At 32.9% G+C, this 11,091-nt stretch overlaps 1 long non-coding RNA gene across 1 annotated transcript; it reads right to left on the bottom strand.

Moving 5' to 3' along the window:
- Positions 1-9,190: 9,190 nt before the first annotated feature.
- Positions 9,191-10,729, bottom strand: LOC148849735 (uncharacterized). Its single transcript, XR_016099725.1, has 2 exons — positions 10,606-10,729; positions 9,191-10,501 (listed from the first exon to the last, which is right to left on the bottom strand). It is a non-coding gene; the product is annotated as an uncharacterized LOC148849735 (long non-coding RNA).
- Positions 10,730-11,091: the final 362 nt, after the last annotated feature.

Here is an 11,091-nt window from a genome sequence, read left to right on the forward strand (position 1 = left end):
AATTAAATATGGGTTACTTTCACTAAAATTAAACAAATTTTGTTTTTTGTAATGAAATAATTTATTTACTTATCAAAAATTAAATAAAAAGGAAAATCTATCATATTGTAAAGATATGATACAGGAAGAGTTTTGACCATCCTATGAATTTGATAAATACCCCTTGATTGGTTATCTTTTTGTTTAACCAACGACTTATCTATAAATATGCCCACATAATCAAATACATACTATATATCAAAATGTATATGTTTATATATGCTTTATAAGTATCGGTATTGAGTATCATATTGGACAACTTGAATATGGATACACTTTGGAAATGCATGGATACGGACGAAAGATTTTGATACGCTAGGGAAATATATACAATTTCTATAAAATATATTAATAACACCAAATTTAAAACCAAATAACCACAAATGATGTATAAATACCTAGGAAATGTAATTAAAATATTTTACTAAGTCAACCAAATATTAAATTCTCAAATTTAAATTAAAATATCAATTAATAATTTATAAAAATATATAATTTCAATTTAAAATATATCAAATTTGTTAATATTTATTAGAAATTATATTATGTATAACTTGCAAATTCTTAATCGCTAATATAATTATTACATTATTAGTATTTTTGTTTCTATAGTCTTTCTAAAATTAAAAACTATTTTTGGTATAAATTTTAATTGGTAGAATTGATAAATTATATTTAATATTATATTCCCAAATATTTTGTAGAGATTTTTTTGTAAATATTTAATATGTTGTTATTTAACATGAGATAAATTTAAATATTAATAATATTATATATTAATTTTAAGTATTAAAATAGTTATTCTATTATCAATATTTTTATTTGCATAAATTTTATCATTTTTTTATTTTAATGTGAATTTAATAGGTTATTTATTTAGTTATTGCATTAGCTTAATAGATAAAAAATTTGAATATTATTCTTTTAATTTTTAGTATGAATTGTTAAACATAAATATATATTATTTAATTGGATTACATGTAGTATATACATATAATATTTAATAAAATTAATTTTATTTCAATAATGAACACAATAATCAAGTTAGACTAATGGTTTAGCGGTAAGTTTAAAATTGCATAGCGTGGAGGGAGATGTAATAATGAGTTAACGAAAAATCCATTTCCAAAGGACTCAGCCATTGGATTTGGATCCTCATAATGACTGACATCGAGATATATGCAAAAGCAAAACGGGTTAGGGAGACCAACCCAACTTGAAAAAAAAAAAAAGTTGGATGTTGTATATAGCATCCAACTTTGTCCACCAATATCTCTTTTCTTTTCTTTTCCTCCTCTATTATTAACAACCCCGGTACTAAGCATAGGATCATTAATTTGAACTATTTCAATTTTTTAAATTATTTATATTAGACATTTAGGTTAGGTTTTTTATTTGATTTAAAAGACTTATCATGTTTTATCTAGAGAATGACCACATACTAAGTAAAGGAAAAGTATAGTATTATTTAATTTGAAATTTATTATTTATCTATAAAAAAATTAAATTAGAAAAATTAATATGGGTCGTCCATTTTGTAATTGACAACCTATTCTGACTTGCTTTGTTTGAAAAGCACTATTGATTTAATTATATTGTTTTTAATATGATATAAGAGATTAAATGAGGTCTTATTTGTAAATGGTAACCCACTTTAATTGGTATTTACTATTTATTTGATAAATTTATTTTTAAAAATTAAATTAGATTATGTTTCCCAAAAAAGTTAAATCAAGTTTACAATTAATAAAATATTTCATCTAAAAGAATGAAACCCATAGTCTCACACCATTAGAAGTACTTATAATTAATAATTTTGTATTTGAATTAAGAAATGGATCCACATCATTTTGTTTGAGACCGGCTGTTTATCTAGTATATCTTATTTGAGTTCCTTAGTTAATTTTAAAGAAATTAAATCGCGTTTGTTTTGTAATTGACTTATAACATACTACATTAAATTTGCTAGTGAATTAAGCTTTTCTACCAAAAAAACAGAGCTATGTTAATTAAATTGAAAACGTTACAAAGTTAATTGGATTTAATTAATGTTCATCAAGTAAACTTAATTAGCTAAGTTCAATCAAGTGTGGAATCTAACTAATTATAAGCTAAGTTATCTTATTGATCTAAATTATTTACTATTATTTAATAGTATTTCAGTAACTACTTAATCAATATTTATATTATTGAATTAACTATTTAATCGTATTTTAGCATTTATCATTTTAACCATTTTTATTCATTAACTTTTACTTTTAAATATTCTATGTTTTTTATAATTTAAACATTTTACTATTTAATTAATCATCTAAGTATTTAATTAATAATTTTGAAATTTGTAAACCCATTCATTTAACTAATTTTTTATCATTCTATCGTTTTTTAATAATTCTCTATTATTTAATGAAATAACAATTATTAGATTTATTAATTAACAATCTAATAATTATCTTTCCTAGTACAGATATAGAACAAAAAATCAAAAAAAAATAAAAATGAAATTCAAAGAAATTATTTACCAAAAAAGAGAAAAAAAAGCAAATGTATAGGAGAGGTCGAACAGAGTACCAAATCAACCATTATTTCTTAGGTTGCTGAGTCAAAAAAAAAAAAAAAAAAGAAGTAGAGGTGGAGATCGGCAGGTCGCTTGCTTTCTCTCTTCATGAATAGAGGAGAATGAGATGGAAGCCATTTCGTAACAGTTCCTTCGATATATATAGAAACTGACATAAATGGGGAATTTTGTTCTACATCTAGAAGAAGAAAACTTTATAAATCTTTATTGAAATAATAGAAACTTAACCTACAAAGAAAACTAAATATGTAAATGAAATCCTGACCATATTTATCTCCTTCACCCCGACAAAGCCAAAAAGGGTCTAGTGTATAGGGCGTTCAAACTCAAGATACACAGTTTAGTTTGCTCCATAACAGGTCTGTTTATAGCCCATTTACTTCTGCAGCGTTGCCAGAAACCAACGCTGTGAGGAAGACATGTTTATAGCCCATTTACTCAGATTGGTGGATGTTACATGATATTAGAGAGGAAGACATAAGAGTTGTGAGGCTCATATACAAGTTTGTTGATTGAAAAAATGATTGATGGAGAACTTTACATTCAGATATATGCAAAAGTAGAAAAGCAAATTTTCTTTAGATTGCTTTTAGAGCTTTTTCAGATTTTTTTTTTTTTTGCTTTTTTAGACTCCAAACTTTAGATTTATCAAACACCACCTTAGTATGAGGTCATTCTTTAGATAAAACATGGTAAGCCTCTTAAATCAAATAAAAATCCTAACCCAAATCCCCTAGAGCCGCTAAATAGCACAACACCACACTAATAACTATGGTTTTCGAAACCAGAACCGGACCAGACAGTCGGATCAAAAAAACCAGGAACCGGTCACCTTTTTCCCCAAATCCGTTTTTTTCCCCAAGACCGTTGATTTTGGTCAGCAAACCGCTGAACCATCCGGTTAACCGTTCGAACGCTTTTGACCATTTTTCAAATTTTTTAATTTTTTTATTAGAACGGGCCGATCATACAAGTCGAACGATCGGACCGTTCGAACTGATAACTGGACCCCTGACCGGTTCGATCACCAGTTTGGTTTTAAAAACCATGCTAATAACCCTCTCCCCAAAGTTGGTGGCAGCGAGATTTGAGTCTTCATCTCTACCGGAAGTAACCAGATAACATACCAAATGAGCCACCTCTTAGTTGGAGAATTAGATCGTATCCTTCATCCCATGCCAGCATAAGTCCTTCTTAGGGGTGCAACTAGGGTATGATTGGGTTGAGAATTTGTTACATTTTTAATGGGCTCTAATCCTAACTTAAGCCCAGTTGAAACTCTTCAAATAGTGCAATCGGACTTGTGTCCCTATTCCTGGCCCATAATTCTGCCACTTCAATATATAATGATCAAAAGCACATGAATTGTATAGTCTACTTCCCATGACCCTGTAGTCTACTTGAAATGCTATCACTAGACCTGTTCATGGGCCAGCCCGAAGGCCTGGTCTGTTATTTTTCGGGCTTGAACAAAACTTCAAGCCTGTGGGCTCAGGCTTGGGTTTTAAATATAAGTCCAGCCCGATACTATTATATATAATAAAAAAGTATTTATATTATATAATATATATATTTATTTTTTAAATTATTAACAAATATTAATTTATAAAAGTACACCGAAAATAAGACATTTTGTGTATAGATTGGATTTCGGACTTTATATAAGGGCCTGGTTCAAGCTCAAAATCTAGGCCCAATGGTTAGGTCAGGCTCAGGCTCAAGTTCCGGTTTAGGCTTACACATTTTCTATTGATAAAGAGGGCAAATCCCAACCCGGTCCAGCCCATGAACAGGTCTAGCTGTCACATCAGCTTGAAAATGATATTCTAAAAGCACAAAATCACACGATCACCATGAGGTCATTATAAGAATGCGAGATATTCTTAAGGGGAGACTGGATGCTTGTGCTCATATAAGGAGGTGTTTGCATGGCTTTTGCTTTTAATAAATCTGGTCTCCTTTACACTATCTAGGCATTTGGAGTTTGAATGTTAGTTCTCTTTATAGTTGAGACTGTTGTGAGTTAAAATAGTCAAAATGTTTTTACCAAAAGCATACAAGAGGGGGTGTTGGGGCCTCGGGGGTAGACCTATTCATAGGCCAGGTAGCCCGACGGCCAGCCTGCACCTCGGTTGGGCTTGGACATGTAGTTAGGCCCATGGGCCTGACCTCGGGCCCAAAACACTAAGCCCGATTGTGTTTTGGGCCGGTTTTTGGGATTTGACAAAAAATCCCAACCTAACTAATTTATATAATATAAAATATATAATATTTATTGTAATATATATATATATATATATATATTAATAATTTAATATATACATTTTTTATTTTTTTCTTTATAATTTCTCTCTCTGACTCTCTCTCTCTTTCTCTGTTCAGCTGTTTCAGTGATAACAATGGCATAAGCTTTAGACTTTGGGCTCGGGCCCAGGCCCGAGCTTCAGGCTTTTTATGAGAGTCGGGCTCAGGCCCAGGCCCAAGCTTCAGGCTTTTTATGAGGGTTGGGCTTGGGCCCAAGTTATAAGCCTGATGGTCGGGCCAGGCTCGGGCTTGGCCTTAAAAATATTTGTTAACGATGAAAGCCTAACCTGGCCTATGAACAGGTCTACTTGGGGGGAATGTCAAATTGATTCCTCCATTGGCTGACCATTTGAAGCATTAATGACCTAACTCTTAGTTGGCAACCTATATATGGCAGTGTCACATACCATCAAACATGGATATACATCTAAACACTATTTTCAAAACCGGACTGGACGATCGGACCGGAAAAACAGGGACCTGACCAGTTTTGTTTTCCTCCAAAACCGCTTTTTCCCCTAAAACCGTTGATTTTGGTTAGCAAACCGTTGAACTGGCTGATTAACCGTTTGAATGGTTTTGATCATTTTCCAATTTAATTTTTTAATTTTTTTTTGTTAGAATGGGCCGGTCATTTAGGTCGAACGATCAGACCGTTCAAACCGGTAACCAAACCCCTTACTGGTTCAGTCACCGGTTTGTTTTTAAAAACCATGCATCTAAATGTTAATTTGTGTAATAATGAGTCATCGGCCATTAAAAAACATTTATTTTTAAATTTGACAACTGCATAAGAAATTGATCGGCATGGATGGCTAGTGTCACATTGAATATAAATATTTTTTTTGGTAATGCTTGAATATAAATATTTCACTTATACGTTTCAGATAGTAATGTCAATACCAAATACAATACTACTCAAAACACTTTACTCAATGGCTAGTTAGCTTAAGTACCAACCAAACAAATTTCATGCCAAAATGACTTCATGGCGTTTTGGCATTTGAAATGTCATTGCCTCTCGTTTAGGCTCAGTTTGGAAGGAGTACTTTGTATTATTTTGCATGTATTTGTACAGTATAAAACCATGTATTCTGTATTATTTTGTATGTATTTGTGCTCTACATATTTGTATTTGTATTCATTTTAAACTAAGCATTAAGTGTAAAATGACAATGGAAGATGTCATCCAATATTACATTTATTCCTGATAGGAGTGGAAATGAAACAATTTTTTAGGAGTTATTTGAGTTTGGTTCTTAAAAAGCTTGGTTTGGCTCAATTTAAATCAAGCTTCGAGCCAAGTTCAAGCCTATTATAAAGGTTCATTTGCTAATCGAGTTAAGCTGAAGCCTAATAAAACTCGGCTCGTGAAGCTCACGAGCCTTATCAAGCCTAATACATACATACATACATATATATAATATAATAATATTTTATATACACAATATTTTTATTTTTTATATGCATGATGATAAATAATTTTTATAATTCTTAACTTTTATATACACAATATTTTGCAAAGGATGACAATGAAAATAAATAAAGAATATCCTTCCAGAATATGCATTTCTTTCTGTCTATATTTTTGTTTCTTTTCTGCCTTTGCCCTTTTTATAGATTTTGCGAAAATATTGGCACTATGTCCTTTTTTTTTTTTTTTTTTTTTTTCGCTTCATGGGACTATACAACAGGGGTAGCCCATCCCCTTTGCCTTAAGCCCCCAACCCCTGGTGGCAGCGGTTTTTGTTTCAATATAAAATGGACAGAAAAAAGAAGAAAGAAAGGGAAACGTACAACCAGTAGTGTATGTTTTCATCAAATCACTAGATGAAAACATGTTCTTAATTTAAACTAGAATTTGTTTCAGTTTTAGAAACAAAAAAGCACATATATGACCAAGAACTAAATTTTGTGTTTTTGTCTTAAGAAAGACTTTGCTTTCAAACCAAATGATTTTGATTTATTTTTAAAAATCAAAGAAAAAAAAAAACACATTCACATTGGATAGCACTCCTTTAGTGGGTAACATTTCAAAGAAAAATGTCTGAGTCTCTCGATATGCTCGTAGAGTTTACCCATCTAATGCTCAGAAGGGGGAAGCCTTACCAAAAAGGGGGAAGGGCCGGGGTACTGATATTACTGCAAAAACATGGGTTAGAAATACAAATCTTATATATTATCATTTTTCTAAGGTCTAACTCATGTTTGAATTTTGATGTTTCACATTCACAACTTTTTTCTTCGTTTGATTAATTAACAAGAGAAATTAAAAGAGAAAAATAAGATACTTAGAGTTATAACAAACTAAGAAGGTCTTTTCACTTTTGAACTTCTTTCATTTATATTTTCTAAGGCTGTGTTTGGAAACGATGAGAATAAGTGTGGATGTAAATATGTAGAGCATAAAACAGTTTATATAAATTGTAAAGTTGGGTTAATTTTGTATTGACAAATTTACCTTTTTACCAAACATACTTTAAGTTGTAATGGATGCAAATACATATGCCTTCTTTTTTATTTTATCCAAAATCCACTTGAATGCAAATTTACTTCTTTTTTATTGATATATTTTTACATCTCAATATCAATGTAAATATGCACTGGAAAACATGTTTTCTGTCATTTGTCAATGTATAAATGCATTGTTTCCAAAAACAATCAAAACTGAATCAAAGTGCAAATTTACTTTGAATCGGGATTTACACTCCATTTACATCATTTCCAAATGAAGTCTAAAAAATTAGTGGAAACAGATGAAAAGACTTTACAAAGTAAAATTGGCCCCAGCCCTAATCAATCCCAAAAACAATATTTCTTTTTTTCTCTTTTTTTCCATTTTTTTATTATTTTCTTTGCAGACAAACACAAGTTCAACAGAAAGATGTTTCTTCCACATGGCAACATGCATGATTGGAGGGACGGGCCAAGAAGGGTCCCATATGAAAAATTTCATCCCAAAAGGCCAAAGACTTGCTGTATAAAATTAAAACCACCTTCATTGAAACTTTGCAAGGTTTAAGCTTCCTTCAATACAAGGACTCAAGGTGTTGTATAGAGATGAATGGACATTCGGCTAATTTTAGAGCTCCTTTATATGATGGACACCAATATTGCAAATATCATATTAGCTTGTTAGTGACAAAATAGATGAGGTCACATTCTAAAAGAAACGTAACTAACCAAATTAGCTCCTTTTTCTTTTCTATAACAAAAGGGATAATAGAACATCTTAATTAGGTTAAATACAAATGAACTGGTTTAAGCTATATACGTAGCACCTTTTTGTCATTAATCATAAGACACGTCAAATCAAACATGGCACCATACTTCTTTTATCCACAAGAGTACGATTAGTTTGTTCTCTAATTAATAGTTTACAAAAACATAGTATTTGTTGATTAGAGGGATTCTGCGTAGTTTGTTACAAGGTTTTTTAAAATCGAATCGGACAATGAATCAGGTCAAAAGTCTGGTTCTTGGGTTGAACGGTCTGATTATTTGAATAAAACGGACAAATTCATTTTGATAAAAAATAAAAACTGGTTAAATTGTTTAACGGTTTGAAAGATTTGACCACCCAAGTTAGCGGTTTGTTGATCAAATCAATAGTTTTTGGGAAAATAACGATTCTGAGGTAAAATAGAACTGATCACCTTGATTTTTTCCGGTCTGACCGTCCAATCTAATCCAATTTTGAAAACCATGTTTTGTGGTCTACCCCATTGCCTTCAATGATAAGATGTAATAAACATGTACGTGCATTTGCACGTGATAGTATCTCCAAGACAAAACTATTTATAATTCATGGACAATTTTTAAACAGTGGACAGTTTCTTAACTGTTATAAGTTGACAGCTTTTGGAATAAGAATAAAAGACATATATACCCTCTTTATGCCCATACGATTTAGATTAGGGATAGAAAATATCTAATACAAATTCCAGAATAAAAAAAAGAACATTTAGGATAATGTGGCACCATAATTAGCAGGCCAACACATGCATGTCACGTTCCACCTACCCAAATACTATTTGTAGAACAAATTTAAGGTAAGGTGTGCATGAATCATTCATTCATTCTAAAATTCAAAGAACCAGATAATGTAGACCTTTATGTTTGGGATATTATTTAAAATTGGACAAATTTCTTAAATTATCTTTGTTGTTTAACTAATAGTTAAATTTCTTAAATTATGTTTATGGTTTTAGCTAAGTAGGGTACCCTTTAAAGTATCTGTTTTCCGACAATTAACATTATCACCAAGCATTAATGAAAAGAAATAAAATATCGAATTTATCTTCTTCTATTTCTCAAAATTTCAAAATAAAACTAAACCGATAAAAATTTGTTGTCCCTCCCTTTCACTCAGAATTTCCTACTCAATCATCTCACACATCTCTATTATGAATTAAGAGATGTGGCTGCAATTAAGGGCGGGTAGGTAGTGGGCAGCAAAAGTGAGTAGCAAATCTGGGCTCCTTCCCTTTCATCTTCCTTTCCGAGCTTGTCCATTGTACTAGATTGCCTATAAGTCATTTGGTGCCATCTCCCTGTACGAAGGAACAGTTTGCGAAGATACCTCACATCGTCGTACCTGCGAGTCCTCCGATGCCATGGCAGCACGGCATATCCTTGAACCAGCAACCCACCATGTTCATCAGATGTATAGAACGACCGAACCTGAACGATGGCCTTAAACCACACGGCATGGCCTTGAACTAGCGAACCTGAACGATGCTTGCCAAAGGTATTCCTCAGAGACAAACCTGCCCAAGCGCCTGCAATTTTCGAGCTCTTCAATACCGTTTCAGTTAAACACAGTCATTGGTGTTGCATCCCAAAATTCCTAAAGTTTATAGCCAAACCCGTCCAAACCCCTGCTCTTTTGGAAGTTTCAGCTTGCAAAGCTTTCCATTCGAAATGAACTCTTCAATCCTTTACCACCTATGCACCGACAGCAACCTCGCCAGAAACCGTACCGGCGATTGCGCTAGAATATTGTGTTCTCTTGCTTGAAATCACAAAGAAAATCTAAAGGAGGACGAATGCTACTTACTGGTACCGCTGAGAAACAGAGGCTTGGAACACGATTGAAACCGTACCACCGTTTGCTTTCCTCATTTCAAACAGAGGCTTGGAAATTGGAACATGATTGAAATCTGAAGAAACTTGAACAAGTACTGGTACTGCTGAGGGACAGAGGCTTGGAACACGATTGAAACCGTACCGGCGTTTGCTTTCCTCGTTTCAAATAGAGGCTTGGAACACGATTGAAATATGAAGAAACTTAAACAAAAACTGCTCAACACAAATTGCTCAACTAGATGCTTGTAATACAGTTGAAGAGATTTCTGTTCATCAGATATTGCTTCAACGGAGGTGCAAAACACAGTTGAAGAAACAGTTCAAAACCCAATAGTTGCTCCGGTCATGGTCGACCATTAGATCTTCCATCCACAACCTTTCTTCCATTCTTTAGAAGAAGAACGCAGACCCTCTTCCTGGCGAGCAAGCAATAGGTAGGGGATCTGTTTTGCAGCAGTCATGCCAGAAATCATCGCCACTTACACCGGCTCCCTACATTTAGCGTGAAATAGGGGAAGACAAAGGATGAAAACAGGGGAAAACCAAGTGCCAAAACAGCGGAGACCACTGCTGCCGTAAACCGGGTTAACACTTACCATTGTTTAAAATTTGCCTCGTTCGCCTCCTGTTACACTACTCTGTCGATCGAGAAGTCTCCGAGCATTGGAGACGGAAGCTGCCGGAAATGAAGACGGTAGTCGGCGACCTCTGGGCAACTCCCGAGGAGTTGGCAACTAAGGCACCGAAATGATATAGCCGCCGGATATTGATTTGGATGACCTCAAGCAGCGGAACAGAGACATGAGTTGTAACATTAGCGGATCCACAACAATCGACGTTCCTTGGTGGCTTTGACCGGACCACCGGTTTAACGACGGTACCAGTTTTCTCTAATTTTGGAGAATGGGTATTATTGCCATCTTTTCAAAATATAGCATCCACTTGATATGGCATATGATTGGATTGTGACAGAACTCTAACAACAGGGTGTAAATAGTTAATGTCCAAAACAGTTAGTTAGTAGGTAGTTTAAGAAATTTGTCCTTTGAATAAGGGAGAATGACTTGTTCAGGTCAGAATTT

This window comes from Nelumbo lutea, chromosome 5, assembly GCF_056320005.1.
Source record: "Nelumbo lutea isolate HS-2025 chromosome 5, American lotus-T2T, whole genome shotgun sequence".
Lineage (NCBI taxonomy): Eukaryota > Viridiplantae > Streptophyta > Magnoliopsida > Proteales > Nelumbonaceae > Nelumbo > Nelumbo lutea.